The 21,595-nt window shown below is 44.4% G+C and overlaps 1 pseudogene across 1 annotated transcript; it reads right to left on the bottom strand.

Moving 5' to 3' along the window:
- Positions 1-14,981: 14,981 nt before the first annotated feature.
- LOC308413262 (MICOS complex subunit Mic10-like) lies at positions 14,982-18,988 on the bottom strand (annotated as a pseudogene). The gene is made up of 2 exons: positions 18,959-18,988; positions 14,982-15,198 (listed from the first exon to the last, which is right to left on the bottom strand). The product of its transcript is annotated as an MICOS complex subunit Mic10-like (transcript).
- Between the last annotated feature and the right edge of the window lie 2,607 nt (positions 18,989-21,595).

The following is a 21,595-nucleotide window of genomic DNA, read 5'->3' as shown; positions in this document are numbered from 1 at the left end:
GGACCAAGCGTTCCAAACATGAGCCTATGGGAGACACATATCATAACACCCTCATTATTAATACACAGTGGTCAGTTTTGAATCCACCATCCAACTGGCGCTGTTCTATTTGCTTCAGTGTTTCGTTCTATTTTCTTTTGGTTCCCCTCAGCTTTTGGTTTACTTCCTTTATTAGTTAAGTTTACTTACATTAGTTACTAAGTTTCTTTACTAGAGCCGGATTGTTTATTCTGTTTCTTAAAGACTTGCAGGATTTGTGTCAGTTTGGTGTCTTTGTTTCTGTTTGAGCAAGATGTAACTGTGTAACCCTTGCAGTCCTTGAACTCACAGCTATCTGCCAGCCTTTAATGGGAGGGGGTGGGGGATATAAATAAAAGTCACCTTCTGTGAAGGTTTGCATTACAAATGTACACAATAGACTCATATACATAGTAGCACAAGTGTAGAGACTCTTGTAGCTTTGGGAGGTGGTGTCTTCCCAGAGGAAGTAGTTGTAGTTACAAGGGGAGGGCTTTGAGAGTTTATAGCCCCACCCAACTTGCAGTTCCTTCTCTAGGCTCAGTCTGGCGATCTCTCAGCATCCTTCTGGCCACCTGCTGCCGTTCCTCCCTCGCCAGGATTGGCTCTTATTCCTCCAGATCTGTAAGCCAGTCTTCTTTCTGTGAGTTGGATTGGTCATGGTGTTTTACCACAGTGGCACAAAGTAACTAATACAAGGTCACAAGTATATTTCTAATTAATTACAGTCTGCCCTCAAATAATATCACAGCGTTATTTCACTGGAATGAGAAACCCTTCCAGCACTGTCCTCTGAATTTCTCCTGCCTATGTTCCATACCACCATATATTTATTTAATAACTATTGTTATCATATATTTTATTTTAATAGTAAACTATAAACTCTCAATAAATAGCCAGTATTGTTTAACTGAAGCTACTCAGTTATCATCTAGATGATTATATATATATTTTTAAAAATCCTTTTATGTAAACCTTCCACTTTACCTTTCCTACAAATACCTCTTACCCTGTATAGAGCTAGGATTCTGTTTGGTGAATCTGCAGTTTTCCTGATACTACGTATGTGTTACCTTTCCACAACAATACTCACAGATCACCCAGTTCAAGTCTGACATACCAGAAGAGCCATATGTATTCCTGACCACTGAATCATCTCTCTGGTCCATGCTTTCAACTGCCCTGAAAGTCACTCAGTAGCACAAGAGGACTTTGCACACCTCCAGCCTCAGCCCCCTGAGTGCTAGGGTTAGAGTGAGCCACAAACCCATCTGGGTGGGTGTTTTATGTGCTTCTGCAATAATGGCTGCTGTAGTTTGGGTGTGTCCTCCATAAATTCAAGTGTCAAAAACTTAATCTCCAAATCCCCAGGCTAATGGTATTTGGAGGTGAACCTTTAAGAGATAATTGGGATTAAATAAACTAGTGAGGGTGAGGTACCCATAATAGCATTAGTGATTTTTCTCACAAGAGCACTGTGCCAGACCTCACCTGGATAGGGGAAGAAAAGCAGAAAAAGGCGTCTCCTATGAACTTTTCTTGGGGAGATGCTGACAAATGTCTGATCACACAAAAAGAGAGCCAAGGAAAGACATTGCGGGTGTCCCTTCTCCCTGGGGTCATTGGCCAGTGACCCACAATGACAAAGGGAGCAGAGTCAATGAACAGGGTTTCGGACAGCCAGTAGGGATAACGGAGATGACGACCTTCCGGATCAGCTTCAGGGAGACAGGTCAACTTTACAGATCAACAGATTACTCGGAGTAAATCGAGGGTTTAAAGTTTTAGGGAAGGGGATAGGAATATCCAGGATGGGCAAAGTTCATTTGGCTGAAGGCTAGGGTACTGAGATGCCTCATTAGCTGGGGAGACATTCCAGGAATCTCAAATGCTTGCTGAACAGGTTTCTTATCAGGAGAAAGGAAGCTAAATTGTAATTCCGTCAAGGCAGTCTGCAGTTAGAGGGTGTGTGGCTTTTGAGATCCCCAGATAAGGTCAGAAAAGGAGAAGCCCTGCTGACAAAGGAAGTCCTCCATTTTGCACCAAGCTCAGGGCTTTCTGGTAGTATCAGACTTCCACCTTAGCAGCGGGGGGGGGGGGGGTTTCCCAACAGACACGAGTTCGAATTCTATCACCGAAGGGAAAACTGTGGGGTGCACTGTGATACATTACAGCGTGCGCAATGAGATTTGTTTTTCTGTTTTGGGGGAGAGGGGTTGCAAGGGTGGAGGGTGGGGGATGACTGGGATTGGGGTGTGTGATGTGAAATTCACGAAGAACCAATAAAAAGAAGAAAAAAAAGAATTCTATCAAAGGTTAACTTGGTGAACCAATGGATTTATTGGGCTTATTTCCAGTGGTATGGGTGAGGGGTTATCGACAGAAGCAGGGGTGACTTAAAGGCAACTATGTCACCAAAACACCACCCCAGCATGAGTAGCTCACAAAAACTACAGGCAGAGACTCCCTATGATGCTTTCCTAGGGAGCCGAGAACAAAGGTTTACTCAGCCCAGATAGGGACATGACAACAGATGTATGGGGTTTCTTAGACTGGCTTAAATGCTGTGGACAGAGTAGCCACAACCATGGCTGTCTCACCACTGAATAGCTAAGAATCCAATAGTTGTTCAAGTTCCAGTGGCTGGATGTCTCAGCAGCCCAAATCTGGTGCTGGAGTCCTGAAAGGATTCCTGGAGCTCTTGTGGCCTTCGTCTACCCTGGAATCCTGGAGAAGTTGGATTTCTTACTCTAGCATCAGGCTAGAGAGACTGCCCACCAAGAGTGGCGGCCCTAGACAAGTTTTCAATTCAGAGGAAATTGCTTAACACACTTGCTCTGCCTCCCTGTGATATCCCAGGCCACGTTCTGATTGATGCATTGAGGTCTTCAGCGGACGCCCCTGCTATACTATTGAAATGTGAATTCGAATTCACAAAGTCTCCAAAAATGTGAATTCTAAAATGAAAAAAGAAAAAAGACAACAACAAAAAACAAAACCCTTCATTTCCTATAAATTATTCAGTCTCAGGCAATTTGAAATAGCAACAGAACCTGGACAAACACAGTAGGTAGCCAACTCCTCATATCTGTGCCAGCATAGAACCTTCTCCCAACTGCTTGGTCTCCCCTAATCTTTCTCATCACCAGTGCTAGCAATCCAGGGTGACTCTCCTAGAGTGAGCAGTACCCCAGAGTTCTGGATTCCCTTGCCAGGCCCACTCAGGCTCTAACAATTCCCTTTGGAAAAAAAATATATTTTTTTAAATGGCTATCGTGTTTCTTGCTTGCATGGCACCTGGAGTCTCTCAAGACTCATCATAGGTAAAGTAGTGCCCCGCCCCGTTCCTCTTTGATGACACCTGGTCTTCAGATTTTGTGCCATTTGGTTGCCTCGAAGTTTCCACTTGCCACTAAAGTCAAGATAAGGTTGATTTTATATCCTCCCCATCTCATTCTTTCTGTTAAGGTAAGAGAAATGCACTAGTCACTTGGGAAATGAAGAGCTATGGAAGGCTTCCAAAAGTCATTTTTATTGCAAAACATCAAAGATGGCACCCTTGGCCTGGAGTGGTTAGGAACATTGGCTGCTCTTCCAAAGGACCCCGGTTTGACTCGCAGAACTCACATGGTGGCTCACGACTATCTGTAACTCCAGTTCCAGGGGATCTAACACCTCCTTCTGGCCTCCTTGGGCATCAAGCATACTCGTGGTGTGCAGACACATATGCGGGCAAAATACTTATATGCATAAAATATAAAATGAAAATAAAGCTAAAGAATTGTTTTAATCACATCTTTTCAGATCGCTGCTAATGTTTAACATCATGAAAAAAGTCTTTAAATATTGAGAGTCTGTCAAGCTTATAGTGACAGATAAAAGGGTCCCCTAAATTGTAATGCTCGAGAGCTTGCGTTTTGTCATCGGTGACAGTTACTGTCAGTTGTTCTCCTGAGAGTAACAGGCCCATTTTGTTCATCTTAAAAAAAAAAAAAATGTCAGGCTGGAGAGATGGCTCAGTGGTTAAACGCATTGACTGCTCTTCCAGAGGTCCTGAGTTCAAATCCCAGCAACCACATGGTGGCTTACAACCATCTGCAATGGAATCGATGCCCTCTTGTATGTCTGAAGACAGCTACAGTGTCTGTTGAACACCGGTGATGATTAATCTTGTTTGTTGACCTGCCTGGATTTCAGTTTATGTAGGAGATGATAAGTCACACTTCTGGGGGGGTGGTTGTGAAGTTATTTCCAGAGAGGAGGAGCTATAGAGAGAAAATATACATTGAATATAGGTGTCACCATCCCATAGGCTGGGGGTCCAGAGACAATGAAAAGAATGTTTTAGTTTGATCGTCTGTTGCTGCGACAAACACCATGAGCAAAAGCAACTTTGGGGGTCGGGGGGAGATCCTTTCACTTACTCATAGACTATCCTTGAGAGAAGCCATGGCAGGAACTCAAACAGAAACCTTGGAGGAACTCTGCAAACTGGCTCATTCACTGGCTCATGCTCAGCTAACTCTTATAGGGTCCAGACCCAACTGCCTAGGGGATAGTTCTGCCCACAGTGGGCTGAGCCTTCCCAAACCAATCAGAAACAAGACAAATCTCTCATAGACCTGGTCACAGGCCAGTCTGATCTGAATTATCCTTCACCTGAACTTTTCCCTTCCCAGGAGATTCTAGGTTCTAACAAGGTGATTATAAAAACTAACCAGGACAAGGAGGAAAGGGGAAGCGCCAGCGTCCTGAATATTGTGACGTAAGTTGCCGAGCTCTGCTGTGCCCTCCCTGCCATGGTGGCCTCTGTCTCCAGAAGCCAAACCAAACCTTTCTTCCCGTAAGTTGTTTTTGTCGGGTGTTTGGTCACAGCAACCATAAAAGTACAATACTCATACGAAAGACCACACCGTTTAACAGAGCAGCTCTATCAAGTCAAATCTGACGGGGGAGGAACTAGCAAGAGGGCTCAGCAGTTAAGGGTACCTGCTGCTCTTGCTGAGGACACCAGTTCAGTTCCCAGTGGACTCATGGTGACACATAACCATCTACAAATCCAGTTCCAGGGGATCTGATGCCCTCTCCTGCCCTCTCTGGGCCTAACATGTCTAAATGGTACACTTACATGCAGGTCAAACATGTAAATTAAAACAATGGCTGGGGGTATAGGTAGTGCCCTTACAGCCCTAAGGTCATTTCCTAGCATGGGGGTGGGGGGGAAGATATAAAAATTAGCATTTTAGCTGGTGTGGTGGTGTATACCTTTAATCCCAGCACTCAAGAGGCAGAGGCAGTATGTAAGTCCCAAAACTGCCAGGGATACATAGTGAGACCCTGGCTCTAAATGAGTAAATGTAACTAGTTCAGCTCATAGGTTCAAGGACTGAACCACTCTCTCCCTGTACTCACTGGTTTTTGTGTCAACTTGACACAGGCTGGAGTTATCACAGAGAAAGGAGCCTCAGTTGAGGAAATGCCTCCATGAGATCCAGCTGTAAGCCATTTTCTCAACTAGTGATCAAGGGGGAAGGGTCCAGCCCATTGTGGGTGGAGCCATCCCTGGCCCAGCCCATTGTGGGTGGAGCCATCCCTGGCCCAGCCCATTGTGGGTGGTGCCATCCCTGGGCTGGTGGACCTGGGTTCTATAAGAAAGCAGGCTGAGCAAGCCAGGGGGAAGCAAGCCAGTAAGTGACATCCCTCCATGGCCTCTGCATCAGCTCCTGCTTCCTGACCTGCTTGACTTCCAGTCCTGACTTCCTCTGGTGATGAACAGCAATGTGGAAGTGTAAGCTGAATAAACCCTTTCCTCTCCAGCTTGCTTCTTGGTCATGATGTTTGTGCAGGAGTAGAGACCCTGACTAAGACCCTCCCCTTGATAAGCACTGTGTTCAGCAATGTGCTAAAGCTGTCACACAGACATCCCAAGGGCTTGTCCTTGGTGGTGATGCTCTGAAGGGAAAGCTTATGAGTGATTGGTGAAGGCAATAGTAGTCTCAGCCAATAAGATGTCTCAGACCCATTGATGCCAACATCCTGTCTACACCCACTGCCTCTGTGCTGTCACACACATACCACAGTTACTAACAGGAGTTTACTAGGAAATGGATAGCTTAGTATTATCATAAGCACTGCTAAAAGTCTCGACTTTTAGAGTTTTAATTTTTATTTTATGCGTATACGTGTTTTGCTTGCATGCGTGAATGTACAAGGGATGCCTGGTACCCACAGAGGATGGAAGAGGGTGCCACCTCCCCTGATGCTGGAGTTGTGGACAGCTGTGAATCATCACATGAGCACTGGGAAGCAAACCCAGGCCTCGTGCAAGAGCAAGAGGTGCTCTTAACTGCCTAGCCATCTCTTCAGGCCGCCATAAAATAGTTTTACACTGTGGGCTGCTGAATATGGGAGAATTATTTACAGACAGGCCCTTGCTATGTAGCTCAGGCTAGCCTTCAATACTTTATCTAGTCCCAGTTAGAATCTAACTTGTGTTCTTCCTGCCTCAGCCTCTGGAACAGTGGGGTTGCAGACATGATCCAATGTGCTTTTCCCAGTCAAAATGGCTGTTGAGTGATAGCCTACACTAAAATTTTATGTCAAGAATCTTTCCCTCAACTTTTGTCTGGTGTGTGTGTGTGTGTGTGTGTGTGTGTGTTTAAGTTCCTTTCAAATTGGGTTGGGAACATGACCAGGGACTGGCTGATTATGACACTGTCGTTTTGCTAAGCCAGTGTGTTCTCACACTGAACATTTATGTTAAGAAGAATAGAGTATACAAAAATTGTGGTACATTTACACAATGGAGTACTACTCAGCTATCAGAAACAATGACTTAACCAAATTCTTAAGAAAATGGTTGCATCTAGAGAATATCATCCTGAGTGAGATAACCCAGTCACAAAAGAGCAGACATAATATGCAGTCACTGATAGTGGGATGCTAACCCCAGAGGCTCGGATTGTCCCAGAAACAACTCACAGACTGTGTGAAGTTCAAGAAAAAAAGAAAACAAAACAAAAAAAAAAAAAAAACATTATGCTCAATCCTTACACACCAAGAAAACGTTGACTAATTCCGGGTTACATCCTGTTTTACATGTACTTTTTGCTCATTGTAACTAGTAAGACCTTAATGCAAAGTATCAAACCTTAAAAAAAAGAAAAAAAAAAGCCAAGCACTGACAAAAATGTATTTGTATACATTTATGCAAAAATGTTTAAATTTTTTTTCTTTTATCTTTGTTTTTTAAAATAAAGTTTAAATATATATATGTGTATATACACACACACACACACACACACACACACACACACACACACACACATATATATATATATATATATATATATATATATATATATATATAAACAAAAGAAGAAGAAGAAGAAGAAGCATAGAGTAGTGAGGCTTTCAACCTGTGATGCCGAAGTCTCCTTCAGTAGTGGGCAGCAGCTGATGCGGAGTCTCACAGCTGGTCAGAACTCCCGGGAGTGATGCTCAGACCTCAGTGGGACCTCTGTATCAATTCACAGAAAACGGGAGCAGAAAGAAGGTCCGAGCAGGATGTGAGGAAGGCCATGAAATGCTGTCTTCAGCACATGACATGCCACAGAATGTGTATGGAAGTTAGAAGGCCGACTTGCAGGAAGCCATTTCCTCCTCTACTGTGTGGGTCCCAGAGGTTGAACTTCTTGGGTAATTAGGTTTGGCATTAGGTGACTTCCTCTATGACACCAGCCCAAGATTTTTTTTTTTTTTTTTTTTTAAAGCAAACCAGGTCACGTACATTTCTGGAATGGTGGTACTTAGGAGGCTGAGGAAGGGAGATAAAAAGTTCAAGGCCAGGGCTGGAGAGATGGCTCAGTGGTTAGGAGCCCTGACTGCTCTTCTAGTGGTCTTGAGTTCAGTTCCCAGCAACCAACCACGTGGTGGCTCACAACCATTTGTATTGGGATCTGATGCCCTCTTCTGGTGTGTCTGAAGACAGCTACAGTGTACTCATATACATAAAAATAATTTGAAAGAAAGTTCAAGGCCAGCTTGACACTACACAGTAAGATGTCTCAAAGAAACAGAAAGAGATGGGATGGGGAATGAAACCAAAGCAGGAGCTTTCAGATGAGTGGATGCTTCCTATAAGCAAGTTTAGGAAAAACTGCATAGGGGCCAAAGAGAGACTCAATGGTTACGAACACTGGCTGCTTGTGGGTCTGTGTCTGCTCCATCGCTGAGCAAGGCCTCTTGGGAAGGCCTCTCGGGGAGTTTGACTGCATTTACCCCACACTGGCTGTAGGGAAGTGCCAAGAGGTGGATGGGGGGTTGGGGGAAAGAGCAATCTGAGATGTGCAAAAGCCAGAGCTGGATGGGGGTTCCGGCACTTGAGGTGCTGCTGGGAGTCGAAGAAGAGCAGAGAACAGAGTCTGGGAGCTTGAGGTTTGGGGACAGTGCCTAGCCTGGGCCAGGGGAAAGGGGAGCCCCTGCTTGTACCAGTGATTGTCCCTAGCTTGTCACAGGCGGGCTTAGTGGCAGTTGTGCCTGGGACCACAAAGAGGCCTTCTAGGGGAGAATTAAGATGCAGTTCTGGGGCTGGAGAGATGGCTCAGTGGTTAAGAGTACCAACTGCTCTTCCAGAGGTCCTGAGTTCAATTCCCAGCAACCACATGGTGGCTCACAACCATCTGTAATGGGATCCGATGTCCTCTTCTCATGTGTTCAAAGACAGCTACAGTGTATTCACATAAAATAAAATAAATAATTCTTTAAAAAAAAAAATGCAGTTCTGTAGGCGAATGACTTTTCCATGGCACCTTGCCGTGAATCTTGATGAAAGCGACAGTCCATTTTTTTAATTATTTATTTTATGCATTTGAGTACACTGTAACTGTTTTCAGACACACCAGAAGAGAGCATCAGATCCCGTTATTGGTGGTTGTGAGCCACCATGTGGTTGCTGGGATTTGAACTCAGGACCTCTGGAAGAGCTGAGCCATCTCTCCAGTCCATGTTTAACCATCTCGTTTATTAGCTGTTCACGGCAGAAAATGGCTGCATAACCCCTTTCTCTGGGTCTGACTGGAGATTAAATACCTTTTCAGGGAGGAATGTCTGGGAAGGGAAGCTTATTGGCTAAGCCCTCCGGCCTCTAGGTGCATCATTAGTAATGGCGAACACTGTTTTGGACCTGTGTGACCATAGGACACATTTCCTTATGTGAGAAGCACAGCATATGTTCTGGTCCAGGAATCTGGAGTGGGAAGTTGCTTAAGTCTCAGGTGTGTGCCCACCAAGTCTCCAGGTCTCAACCTGCTCTACCTTCCCAAACCTCCTGGTTTTACCGTCCAATAGCTGCTCTTACAGAGGACCTGGCTTTGGTTCACGCATCCACACAGCAGATTACAATTGCCTGTGACTCTGGTTCCAAGGCGATCTGGTGCCCTTTTCTGGCTTCCACAGATGCTGCATGAACATGGTGCATATATACAAAGGCAGGCAAATACTCATACACATATAATGTTTTAAAATTCTCTTAAAGATTTATTTATTTAAAGTATATGTGAGCACACTGTTTCAGACACACCAGAAGAGGGCATCGGATCCCCATTACAGATGGTTGTGAGTCACCCTGTGGTTGCTGGGATTTGAACTCAGGACCTCTAGAAGAGCAGCTCTTAGACAACTCTCCAGCTCCCAAAAAAAAAAAAAAAAATTAAAAAGAGAAAGAGCCAAAATTTCCTAGGAGTGTAGCCCTTGGTGTCTCTCCTGGGGCACTGTCAGCTTTGTGAGATCATCTGGGGCTCAACTGCTCAGTGCCGAGGTCAGGGGTCAGTGGTTCCAAGACCTGTGCTACAAGCTGGTCCTCTGCCTAAGACAGGTGGGGCTTACATGCCCAAGCATGCGCACAGTGGGCATTTTTGCTGGGCGCTTTGGCTAGGAAGCTGACTTAACCTGATCCATTGCACTTCCTCACCCTGATCCATAAGGAATGACCTCATCTTTTCTAATCTGTCTCCCTCCCTGCTCATTTGGTTCTCCACAGCACAAGTGGTCCAGCAGTATTCTCATCATCTGCATGCAAGCCAGAGCTCTGGGGTCCAGTCATCTATTCTCGGGAGGAAATGAGGTCACTGCTCTCTCTAGCCAGATGCATATATTATGACCAGGGGCGTTCCTGTCCCTAGGGGTCTGAGATCTGCCCTCCACATAAATGCACCCAAGCGTCCCGGCTGCTACGTCCTATGCCATCATCCAGTCCGTGACCATCTCGAGGACTTAGAAAATTGCAGTTCCCAGCTTCCCTCTAATCCTTTCAGCTATGGAAGACCTCTCTCTGCTGAAAACCTGCCTCACAAGTTGGCACAGAAGTTCACAAGCACAGAAGTGCAGAAAGAAGAAGAAGAAGAAAAGGAAGGCTCAAAAAATCCCAATTATACAGCATAAAACAAGGCTCTGAAATCTGAATGGCCAGCCAAGCTACAGCCGAATCACCAGTCTGCAGCCATGCTTAGGGCTCATGCTGCTGCTGCTCCTCCCTCCTCCTCCTCCCTCCTCCTCCTCCTCCTTCCTTCTTCTCCTCCTTCTTCTTCCTTCCTCCTCCCCCCTCTTCTTCTTCCTTCCTCCTCCCCCTCCTTCCCCCTCCTTCCTCCTCCTTCCTCCTCCTCCCTCCTTTCTTCTTCTCTTCCCTCCTCCTCCCCCCTCCTCCTTCCCCCTCCTCCTCCTCCCCCTCCTTCCCCCTCCTTCCTCCTTCTTCCTCCTCCTCTTCCTTCTTTCTTCTTCTTCTCCTCCTTCATCTTCTTCTTCTTCGTGTGTGTGTGTGTGTGTGTGTGTGTGTGTGTGTGTGTGTATGCTGTGTATCTTGGATGGAGGGTGCCCATGGGGTCCAGAAGAGGATTTCAGATTCCGGGAGCCAGAGTTAAGAGCTACCCAGAGGTAGGTGACAGGAACCCAGCTTAGGTTTTCTGGAAGAGCATCAAGTGCTCTTAACCAATGAACCATGTCCTTTTTTTTTTTTTAAAGGAAGAAGATTATTTATTTATTTTATGTATGTGAGTGCACTGTCACTCACTCCAGACACACCAGAGGAGGGCACCAAACTCTACTACTGATGGCTGTGAGCCACCATGTGGTTGCTGGGAATTGAACTCTGGACCTCTGAAAGAGCAGTCAGTGCTCTTAACTGCTGAGCCATCTCTCCAGCCCCAAGCCAACTCTTTAACATAGTGCAGCTGTATTCTTCTTTTTTTTTAAAGTAAAATGTAATCATAATTACTATTAATTCTTTACCTAAATATATCCACAAAACAAATTAAGTCAATAGATTGACTTCACAAGATAAAGAAACTGTAGAACCAAGCTTGGTAAGAACTATATAAAGCCTATATGAAGAAACCAGTCATTTTTTTTTGTAAGACCATTAAGACATGAGCTTCTGGGGCTGGAGATATGGCTCAGTGGTTAAGAGCTCTGGCTACTTTTCCTAAGGTCTTGAGTTCAATTCCCAGAAATCTGACATCCTCTTCTGACAAGCAGGTGTACATGAAGACAGAGCCTTCATACAAATAAAACAAATATAGAAATCTTTTTTAAAAGACATGAATGTCTAAGTTCAGTGGTTAAGTTCACATGTTGCTCTTCCAGAGGACCCAGGTTCAGTTCCCAGCATTCTCGAGCAGGCTCATCGCCTTTCATAACTCCAGTGTTAGGGAATACAATAAATACCTTCTTTTGACTCCCATGAGCACAATGTGCGTGCCTGGTATACAGACATACATGTGGGCAAAAATATCCATTTACACAAAAATAATAAAATAAATCACTTACAAAAAAATTTAAAAGACACTAACTTCTAAAAACAAAATCAAAGCATAAATCAGTGCTATCAAAGTATGATTCTCTACAAATTAATCTATATGTTTGATGCAATCCCAACAAAATCCACATAGAATTTGTGATGAATTTGTTAATACTCTCAAGTTCATTTGGAAGAGTAAATGCCAAGAATAAAAAGTGTGTGTAAAGAGCAATTGGGAGCGCTTTGCCTGAAGACACGAAATGCAGTTTAAGACATCAGCAGTCAGGCAACATAGCATTAACACAGAGCCGTGGGGAGCAATGGGCTAGAACAAAAACTCCAGAAACGCCCTTAATTAAAGTCTTGTTTAAGTTTGGCATTTCAAATTAAAAAGAAGTAATGGAGTATTTGATAAACACGGTTGGAATAATTATCTATTGTTTTAGGAAAAGAATCTTTTACTTAAAATAAACAGGGCCAGGGGCATAGCTCAGTGGTAGCGCACTTGCGTCTGAGGCTCCCGGTCTGCATTTCAGCACCCACACAATAAGTCAAGAAGCTGAGCGTCAGTGCCAGAGGCTGCCTTGTGCAGTGGGCAGCAGTTGCGTAATGCTGGTCAAAATGCCCTCACTGGGACATGTAGATCGAACACCTTCCCAATCCACCAAGGCTCCAGGAGTGTCTCAGAAGAGGCTGCGAGAAGGTGGGGGCCAGAGGAAAGGCAGAAGTGCTACGGAATGCTGTCTCCTGGACTTGAGTTGCTAATCACACTTATAAACTCACAGCCACCATGGTTACCTGCATGATATCTGAGCAAGATGAAAGGCTCCCCACACTCCGGCAGAAGGCCCCACACCCCCACACATATGAACAGCACTAAATGGATATAGTGGATATGTAGATGTATATGTATGTATATGTGTAAGTGTATGTGTATGTGTGTATATGATGTATATGTGTGTGTGTACAATGTATATATGTATATGATGTGTATGTATGTGTAAATGTATGTATGTATATGGATATAATATGTATATGTGTATACACATGTGTATATGATGCATATGTGTATGTGTATATGATGTATATGGGTGTCTTAGTCAGGGTTTCTATTCCTGCATATACATCATGACCAACAAACAAGTTGGAGAGGAAAGGGTTTATTCAGCTTACACTTCCACATTGCTGTTCATCACCAAAGGAAGTCAGGACTGGAACCCAAGCAGGTCAGGAAACAGGAGCTGATGCAGAGGCCATGGAGGGATGTTACTTACTGGCTTGCTTCCCCTGGCTTGCTCAGCTTGCTTTCTTATAGAACCCAGGTCTACCAGCCCAGGGATGGCATCAACCACAATGGGCTGGGTCAGGGATGGCTCCACCCACAATGGGGGGCCCTCCCCCCTTGATCACTAGTTGATCCTTACAGCTGGATCTCATGGAGGCATTTCCCCAAGTGAGGCTCCTTTCTCTGTGATAACTCCAGCTTGTGTCAAGTTGACACAAAACCAGCCAGTACAATGTGTAAGTGTATGTGTATGTATATGTATATGATGTATATGTGTGTATAAATGATGTATATGTGTATGTATATGATGTATATGTATATGTGTGTGTGTATGTGTATATGGTGTATATGTGTATGTATATGATGTATATGTGTATGTGAATGTGTATATGATGTATATGTATATGTGTATGTGTATATGGTGTATATGTGTATGTGGATGTATATGATGTATATGTACATGATGTATATGTGTATACGATGTATATGTATATGATGTATATGTGTATATGATGTACATGTATATGTGTATATGGTGTATATGTATATGATGTATATGTGTATATGATGTATATGTATATGTGTATATAGTGTATATGTGTATGTGTATGTATATGATGCATATGTGTATATGGTGTATATGTGTATGTATATGATGTATGTGTATATGATGTATATGTGTATGTGTATATGGTGTATATGTGTATATATATGATGTATATGTGTATGCTGGGAATGATAGCACACACCTTTAGTCCCAGCACTTGGAAAGAAGAGGCAGGCCTGATCTACAAATTCCAGGAAATTCCCTGGAGTTTCAGGAAAGCCAGAGCTACACAGAGAACCTCTGCCTCAAACAAACAGACACATAGATGATGTCTGGAGGACATGTTGAAGGGAGGTACAGGGAAGAACTGGAAGGCAGGAATAGGTGCTAAACAGATGCTAAGTATGATAATATTTGATTGTATGGTGTAAGGTATTTCCAGGAATACAACACAATTTTAAAATAAAATGAAAGGTGAAGTGTAGACCCCCCAACAGTAAATATCATAAAAATAATATAAGAGTTGAGAATGGTGGTGCCTGCCTCTATTCCTAGCACTCAGGGAGCAGAGGCAAGAGGACCTCGGTGAGTTCAAGTTCAGCCTGGCCTGCAAAGAATGTTCCAGAGCAGCCAGGGCTACACAAGGAGACCCTGTCTCAATATAATAACCGACTATAGTATCATGTACGTAGTTATCATGAATCCCAATAGTTTTTGAGTGAGAAAATATTCTTAGGTAAACACAGATCCATAAAGGAAACACATAAAACTATGGACCTTCTACACAATAAAAGGTATTGGCGGCTGGAGGTATGACTAAGTAGTACAGAACTTGCCTAGTTGGCTCAAAGTCCTGTGTTCCACCTTCAGTATCACAGAAAAGAAGGGGGGGAGGGGGAGAGGAGAAGAGAAAATGAAAGGAACCGGGGAAAGGGCTCGTTAGCACCCACTGCTCTTTCAGAGGACCCAAGTCAGATCCCAGATCCATGCTGGGCAGCTGACAACTGTCTAACAACTCCAGCTACCGAAGATCTGACAACGTCTTTTGGCATGTGTACATACGTACATGGAAACTCACACATACACACAAAATAAAAAACAAATCTATTTTTTTTGGGGGGGGAGCTTCCCGTTTTTGACTTATTTAAGACCTCCTTACAATTTCCAGAGAGATGACACAAAAGCAAAAGACTGGGTTTCAAGCACATAAACAGTGTCTGGAGCTGAAAGCCAGGCTGATGGCCCTGTCACAGGACGTCAGCGCACCCCAGGGCACCTCAGTATTCCTGAGGAATAAACATGGTTTCTCTTTCCTCCCGCTGGAGCGTTCTCAGCATAAGTCACTGCTTTTTGACATGCTTTCCATGTAGAAGACATGGAGCCTGAAAGTCATGCTGACAGTCGGAGTAGGCCATCCGTAATCCCATGCCAGAACAAAGGCGTTCTTCTCTTAAAGAAGGTGAGGGAAAAAGCAATCCCTAATCCAAAACCAGTACCTAGTTTCACTACCATGTCGGCCATGCACCGGTCCCACTGTCTGCCCAGCTCAGACTCCGACTTGTTCCTCACTGACAGCTCCAGCACTTCTCATGCCCTCCCCCCCCCCGCCCCCGCGCTCCGACTCAATAAATCTGTTTTTAAGAAAAGGGGGGGGGGGAGCTAGAGAGATGGCTCAGTGGTTAAGAGCACTGACTGCCCTTCCAGAGGTCCTGAGTTCAATTCCCAGCAACCACATGGTGGCTCACAACCATCTGTAATGCGATCTGATGCCCTCTTCTGGTGTGTCTGAGGACAGCTACAGTGTACTTACAGACATAAAGTAAATAAATATTAAAAAAAAAAAAAGAAAGAAGACCTCAAAATTAAAGAACACATTTGTGATACTTTTATTAAATAAAACACTAATATTTGCATTGCAAAAGAAATATTTGAAACAATTGACACAGAATAAATCCTTGTGGTGGTTTGAATAGGAATGGCCCCATAGACTCATGTGTTTAAATACTTGGTCAAAATATTAGGAGGCGTGGCCTTGTTGGAGGAGGCGTGGCCTTGCTGGAGGAAGAGTATCACTAAGGGGTGGGCTTTGAGGTCTTAGAAGGTTAAGTCAGCTCTCTGCCTGCTACCTGCCAATCCAGATGTAGAACTCTCAGCTCCTTCTTCAGCACCATGTCTGCCTGCATGCTGCCATGCTCCCATCGGGATGGTAATGGACTAAGCCTGTGAACTATAAGTCAGCTTCCATTAAATGCTTTCCTTCATAAGAGTTGCCATGGTCATGGTGTCTTTTCACAACAATAAAACCCTAAGACAACCTCTATTATGAGGAGAAACAAAGACCATGAAGGAGCAATTTAAATAAGAAAAAAAAAAAAACTAACCAAGGATTGTGTGGTAGATGATTTCATCTCTCTAATGTTCAAATAAATGAAAATTTAAATCAATATTATATTTCATTTATTACATTAATGGCAACTAGGCATTTTGACATTTAGTATTGGGAAAATATGAATAAAAGATGCTTATAAACTGCTTATGAGTGTGTGAATCTAGGTGGGGATAGGGATGCATGCCTGTAACCCCAAATCTCAGGAGGATGAGGTGGTCACAGAGCAGAACCCTAAGATATGAGGAGAAGGAAAAAGAGGAAGAGGGGGTGGAAGAGGAAGATAAGGAGGGGGAAGTAGAGAAGGGGGAAGAGAAGGGAAAGGTTTTGTTTTGTTTTTCCAATGTGTCTCTAATGCACTGAGCTACACTCCCAATGCCTAAGGATCAGAAGATATCCCACAAACGTAAAGACCATGTAGAGCTCACAGACATAGGACTGTGTTAGACATGTGTGTATATGTCTATACACACACATACATGCACACACGTAGTCCTATGAGGAGATGCATGAATTGGAGGCCAAGTCCCCCTCCCCCCACCATTTTAACCAGCACCTTCAGATAGAAACCAAGACCTTGACTTCAGCCTTCTACAAAACCTCAGTAAATGATTCAGTAGATTCACACCTCACCCAAAATTCTGACTACAGAACTGCGAGCCAAGTAGACATCGGTCCCAGCACCGAATGCTTATTTGCTTTTGCTATTTTGCCATCTGGTTATTGTGAGGAAAGAAAACTAATAGACACCCAGAGAAATAGATGCCTGTGCAGGGGACCGGAGAGCTATCTCAGTTGTTAGCAGCACTTGCTGTTCTTGCGGAGGACATAGATTTGATTCCTGGCTTCCACATGGCAGCTCACAACCATCTGTAATTCCAGCTCCAGGAAATTCGACACCCTCTTCTGCAACTGCACATGGATTCACATGCACAAACATATTAAAAATTAAAAGGAAAAGGTAGACTTTTGCACAGGTGTATGCTTTGGTGGGCAGAAATTCAGCTCGGGGCTAGATTCATGTGTGTTGGGAGTGAGGGGACAAGGCTGCTCAAATGCTAGAAATGTGCTCTGCTCTGGGCTGCACCCTGCCTCCAGATGTTCACTGTGTATCTCGAAACAGACAAGAACTGAAAACAGTGGCTGGAGAAATGGCTCAGCAGCTAATAGCCCTGAATGCTCTTCCAGAAAATCTGGGGGGTCCAATTCCCGGCACCCACATGGTAGCTCATAGTGATCCATAACTCCAGATAGGGAATCTGATGCCCTCTTCTGACCTCTGTGGGCACCAGGCACACATTAGTGCAAACCACCAAGACACATAAAATAAAAATAAATTAATGTTTCACAAAACCCTGGAGACAGCGTCAATGACAACCCATCAGGTAAAATGGATTAAAAGCTAAATCACGCAACAGGAAACACCAAGTGTCTTAGTCAGGGTTTCTATTCCTGCACAACATATCATGACCAAGAAGCAAGTTGGGGAGGGAAGGGTTTATTCAGCTTACACTTCCATATCGCTGTTCATCGCCAGAGGAAGCCAGGACTGGAACCCAAGCAGGTCAGGAAGCAGGAGCTGATGCAGAGGCCATGGAGGGATATCACTTACTGGCTTGCTTCCCCTGGCTTGCTCAGCCTGCTTTCTTATAGAACCCAGGTCTACCTGTCCAGGGACGGCACCACCCACAATGGGCTGGGCCAGGGATGGCTCCACCCACAATGGGCTGGGCCCTCCCCCCTTGATCACTAGTTGAGAAAATGCCTGACAGCTGGATCTCATGGAGGCATTTCCTCAACTGAGGCTCCTTTCTCTGTGATAACTCCAGCTTGTGTCAAGTTGACACAAAACCAGCCAATACACCATTAAATTGGGTATGTGTGAGTCATGTGGAGAAATCTCAAAATAATGCTGTACAGGAAAGGATCTAGACACCAAGAAAAGCAGGATTCCACTCACACGGGATCTAAATGGTGAAACACATCTCTGGGATCAGAAGGCAGAAAGGCTTGGCAGCAGCCAAGAGCTGAAAGAAGGAAGGACTGCAGAGAGACAAGAGGAAAGGGAATAAAGGAAATGTTCTGCATCTCCTTCAAAGGCTGAGCCATCTCTTCAGGCCCTGTGCGCCTCCACTGCGACGCTTTCAAGGGTGCACACATTTTTCCAAGCTCATCACCGCGTACCGTTTAAATGGATGCAGGTTTTTTTGTATGGAAATTAAACCTCAATTAACTTGATTAAAAAAAATAAAATTCAAAGGCATCAAGGGGGGCCTTTCAGAAGTTCTTAAGAGAAAGGAATGAAATTTTAGATGGAGCGAGTTGCCTTCATCTCTGATTGGAGTTACACTAAGTTTGGAGACGGATCTAGGGGGACTCACTCTCGGTTCAATGATCAGTCTTTCCACATCTTTGGACACCTAGGATCTGAGTCCTGGTTCACTCTTAGCACTGCAGTTATCCAACCTTCAAGCATTTGATAAACTTTACCTGTCAAACACTCCAGACTTGTTATTACAGGGCAAGAGGACTCGGAAGCCGAGAAAGAAGATTGCTTATGGTTTGGGGTGGGAGGTATCTTTCAAAGCTCTGCCTAAGGATCAGAGGACATCCTTCAAGAATAAATACCACGTGGGGCTGACAGACAGCAAGGATAGGACTTACCTACCTTCCTACCCTAGACCTCCACAAAACATGATATCTTCTCAGTCTACCCTGGTCCACCTCAGCCCATTCCATCTCTCCCCAGTCTACCCAATATCTCCTCAGCGCATCTCACGTGTCTAACATATAATCCATATCTCCTTCGCCCATCTGCTGGTTCCCTTAACCCACTCCATATCTCCCCGTCCTAGTCCATAGCTCCGTCACCACCCGAGTTCATGGAGCACCAGGATGAACGCCTTCCAGACACACTAAGATTTCCACTACCAATTCTTGCCTCATCCTCTCAATCAACATCGAGGGTGTGTCAGGAAGCTCAACTGCAAGTGGGTGACTCCCTTTTAAAAAAATGTTTTTGTTTTTGATTCTATGTGTATGGACGCTTTGCTGACTTGCAAGCCTGTGCGTGTGTGCTCTGTGCCCACGGAGGCTAGTAGACAGCATTGCATCCCCTGGAACCTGAGTTATCGATTGATTGGTTGTGAGCCATAGTGTAGGTGCTGAGAATCAAACCTGGGCCCTCTGGAAGAGCAGCATGTCCTTTGGACCACTGAGCCATCGCTCCAATCCCGGACCTCCAAGGATGACCTTTCAATCGAAGCAAGATGGGAAACAGGGGAGAGGATCTGTTTCCCAATCCGAGACAGATGTGGTTGTACACACCTAGACTTCTGGCATTCGGGAGGCTGAGGCAGAAGGGTGTTGAGTTCCTGGCCGACCTGGGTTACAGAGACCCTGTCTCAAGTTTATCTACACAATCACCTTTCTGCAGAGGGTCCCGTGGAGTGAGACAAGCCAGCCACTGAAGCATCCACCCTGTCCCCTCCCCTCCCTCCCTCATGCTTCCTAAGAATAAATAATACTGAAAATAACTTGTGAACAACACAACCTTCTTGCTCTCACCCAAATATTAATTATGATGTCCCCAGTGAGTGGCAATGTGATTAAATGTGCTTCATTATTTTTGACGATCTTGATTACATACTTTGTGGTGCAGTGATTTGAAAACCTAGTCCAAGTTCATTTTATCTGAATATCTGCTTTAGTGGCACTTTGGAAAGACCAAGTAGATCCAAGTGCAGAAGGGGAGCTGGGCACGGTGGCCAGGCCTATGATCTCAGAACTCTGGGCTGAGGCAGGAGGATCTTGTGTTCAAGGCCAGCCTGAGCTACATTAGGAGACTTTATCTCAAAAACCAAAGTGAGCCTCGATGGATGATACCGTGCGTTTCCCAGGAACTGCACACAAACCCACCAAGGAGGCAAGGATTTAGTTCAAACCCAGCCAGTGAGCCAGTGAGATGGTTCAGTAGGTTAAAGGCGCTTGCTGCTCAAGCCTGACTGACCATGTCTGATCTCTGGAGCCCTTGGGGAAACGAGACCACTGGCATATCAAAGTTTTCTTCTAAACTGTACATTCATATTGTAAAGTATACACACACACACACACACACACACACACACACACCACACAGAGAGGGGGGAGGGAGAGAGGGAGGAAGGGGAGGAGAAAGGGGAAGGGGGAGGAGGGGCGATGGGGAGAGGGAAGGGAGGGAGAGAGGGAGAGACTCAATTATAAATCAGGGTGGAGAAATGACTCAGGAGTTAAGATCCAGTTTGGCTCTCAGAACACACACAGTGGCTCACAACCTTTGGAAACTCCAGTTCCGAGGGATCTAAGGTCTCTCCTGGCTTTCAAAGGCATTGTGTACGTGTGGTGCAAGACATGCAGACAAACATAAAATAAAAAATGAAAAACACACACAATGTTTTAAAGGCATTAAAATAATAAATAAAAATTTAAATATGTGAAGTGAACCTTAATAAGCTAATCCGGCCGGTGCTGGGCTTGGTGGCACAGGCCTGCCAGCCCAGCCACTTGAGAGGCTGTAGTTAGATGAGCCAGAGTCCAAGGTCTACCTGGACTACAGAGTGGGTTCAAGCCCAGCCTAGACAAAATACAAAATGAAAAGTAAGAGGGCTGAGGATGCAACTCAGGGATAGAGTGTTCAACATATGCAGGGTCTAAATCTCCAGCACCCAGGGTGTATGTGTGGTGGGGGACAGCCACAAATAGTGCTTTTCCACAGAGAGACAGAGAGATGCATAGATACATAGACACATGGTTAGACACAGAGATACATGGTTAGACACATAGATACATGGTTAGACACATAGATACATAGATAGATACATAGTTAGATGCACAGATACATAGATAGATACATGGTTAGATACATAGATACATGGTTAGATACATAGATACATGGTTAGATACATAGATACATAGTTAGATACATAGATAAATACATATATATACACATATATGTATATATATATACACACACACACACACACACACACACACACACACACACTCACTATGTAGACTGGCCTCTAATTTTACAGGGATCTGCCTGCCTCTGACTCCCGAGTGCTGCGATTAAGAGTATATCACTGCATCTGCCTTGATGGCTCATTTTAAAAAAATGACACAGCTGTTCATTTTAAAATTTATTTTATGTGTATGATTGTTTTGCTTATATATATTTCTGCACATCACATATGTGCCTAGTCCATGAGGAGGTCCGAAGAGGGCTTTAGATTCCCCTAGGGTCTGCTGGAACTAAAATTACACACAGTTTGTGAGCTACTATGTGGGTCCTGGGTTTTTGTTTTGTTGTTTTTATTTTCTTGTGTGTTTTGAGACTGAGGTTCTCTGTGTATCTGTCTATCTGTTCCCTGTCTATCCTAGAACTTACTCTGTAGACCATGCACAGAGATCTGTGTGCCTCTGCCTCCCAAGAGCTGGGATTACCACTGGTGAGCAGCCAGTGTTATATATAAGTTATATATACATACACACACACACACACACACACATATACTGTAGCTGTCTTCAGAC

This window comes from Micromys minutus, assembly GCF_963924665.1.
Source record: "Micromys minutus genome assembly, chromosome: 32".
Classification (NCBI taxonomy): Eukaryota; Metazoa; Chordata; class Mammalia; order Rodentia; family Muridae; genus Micromys; species Micromys minutus.
The sequence above is the reverse complement of the archived record's forward strand: the minus strand, read 5'-3'. Positions and strand labels throughout refer to the sequence as shown.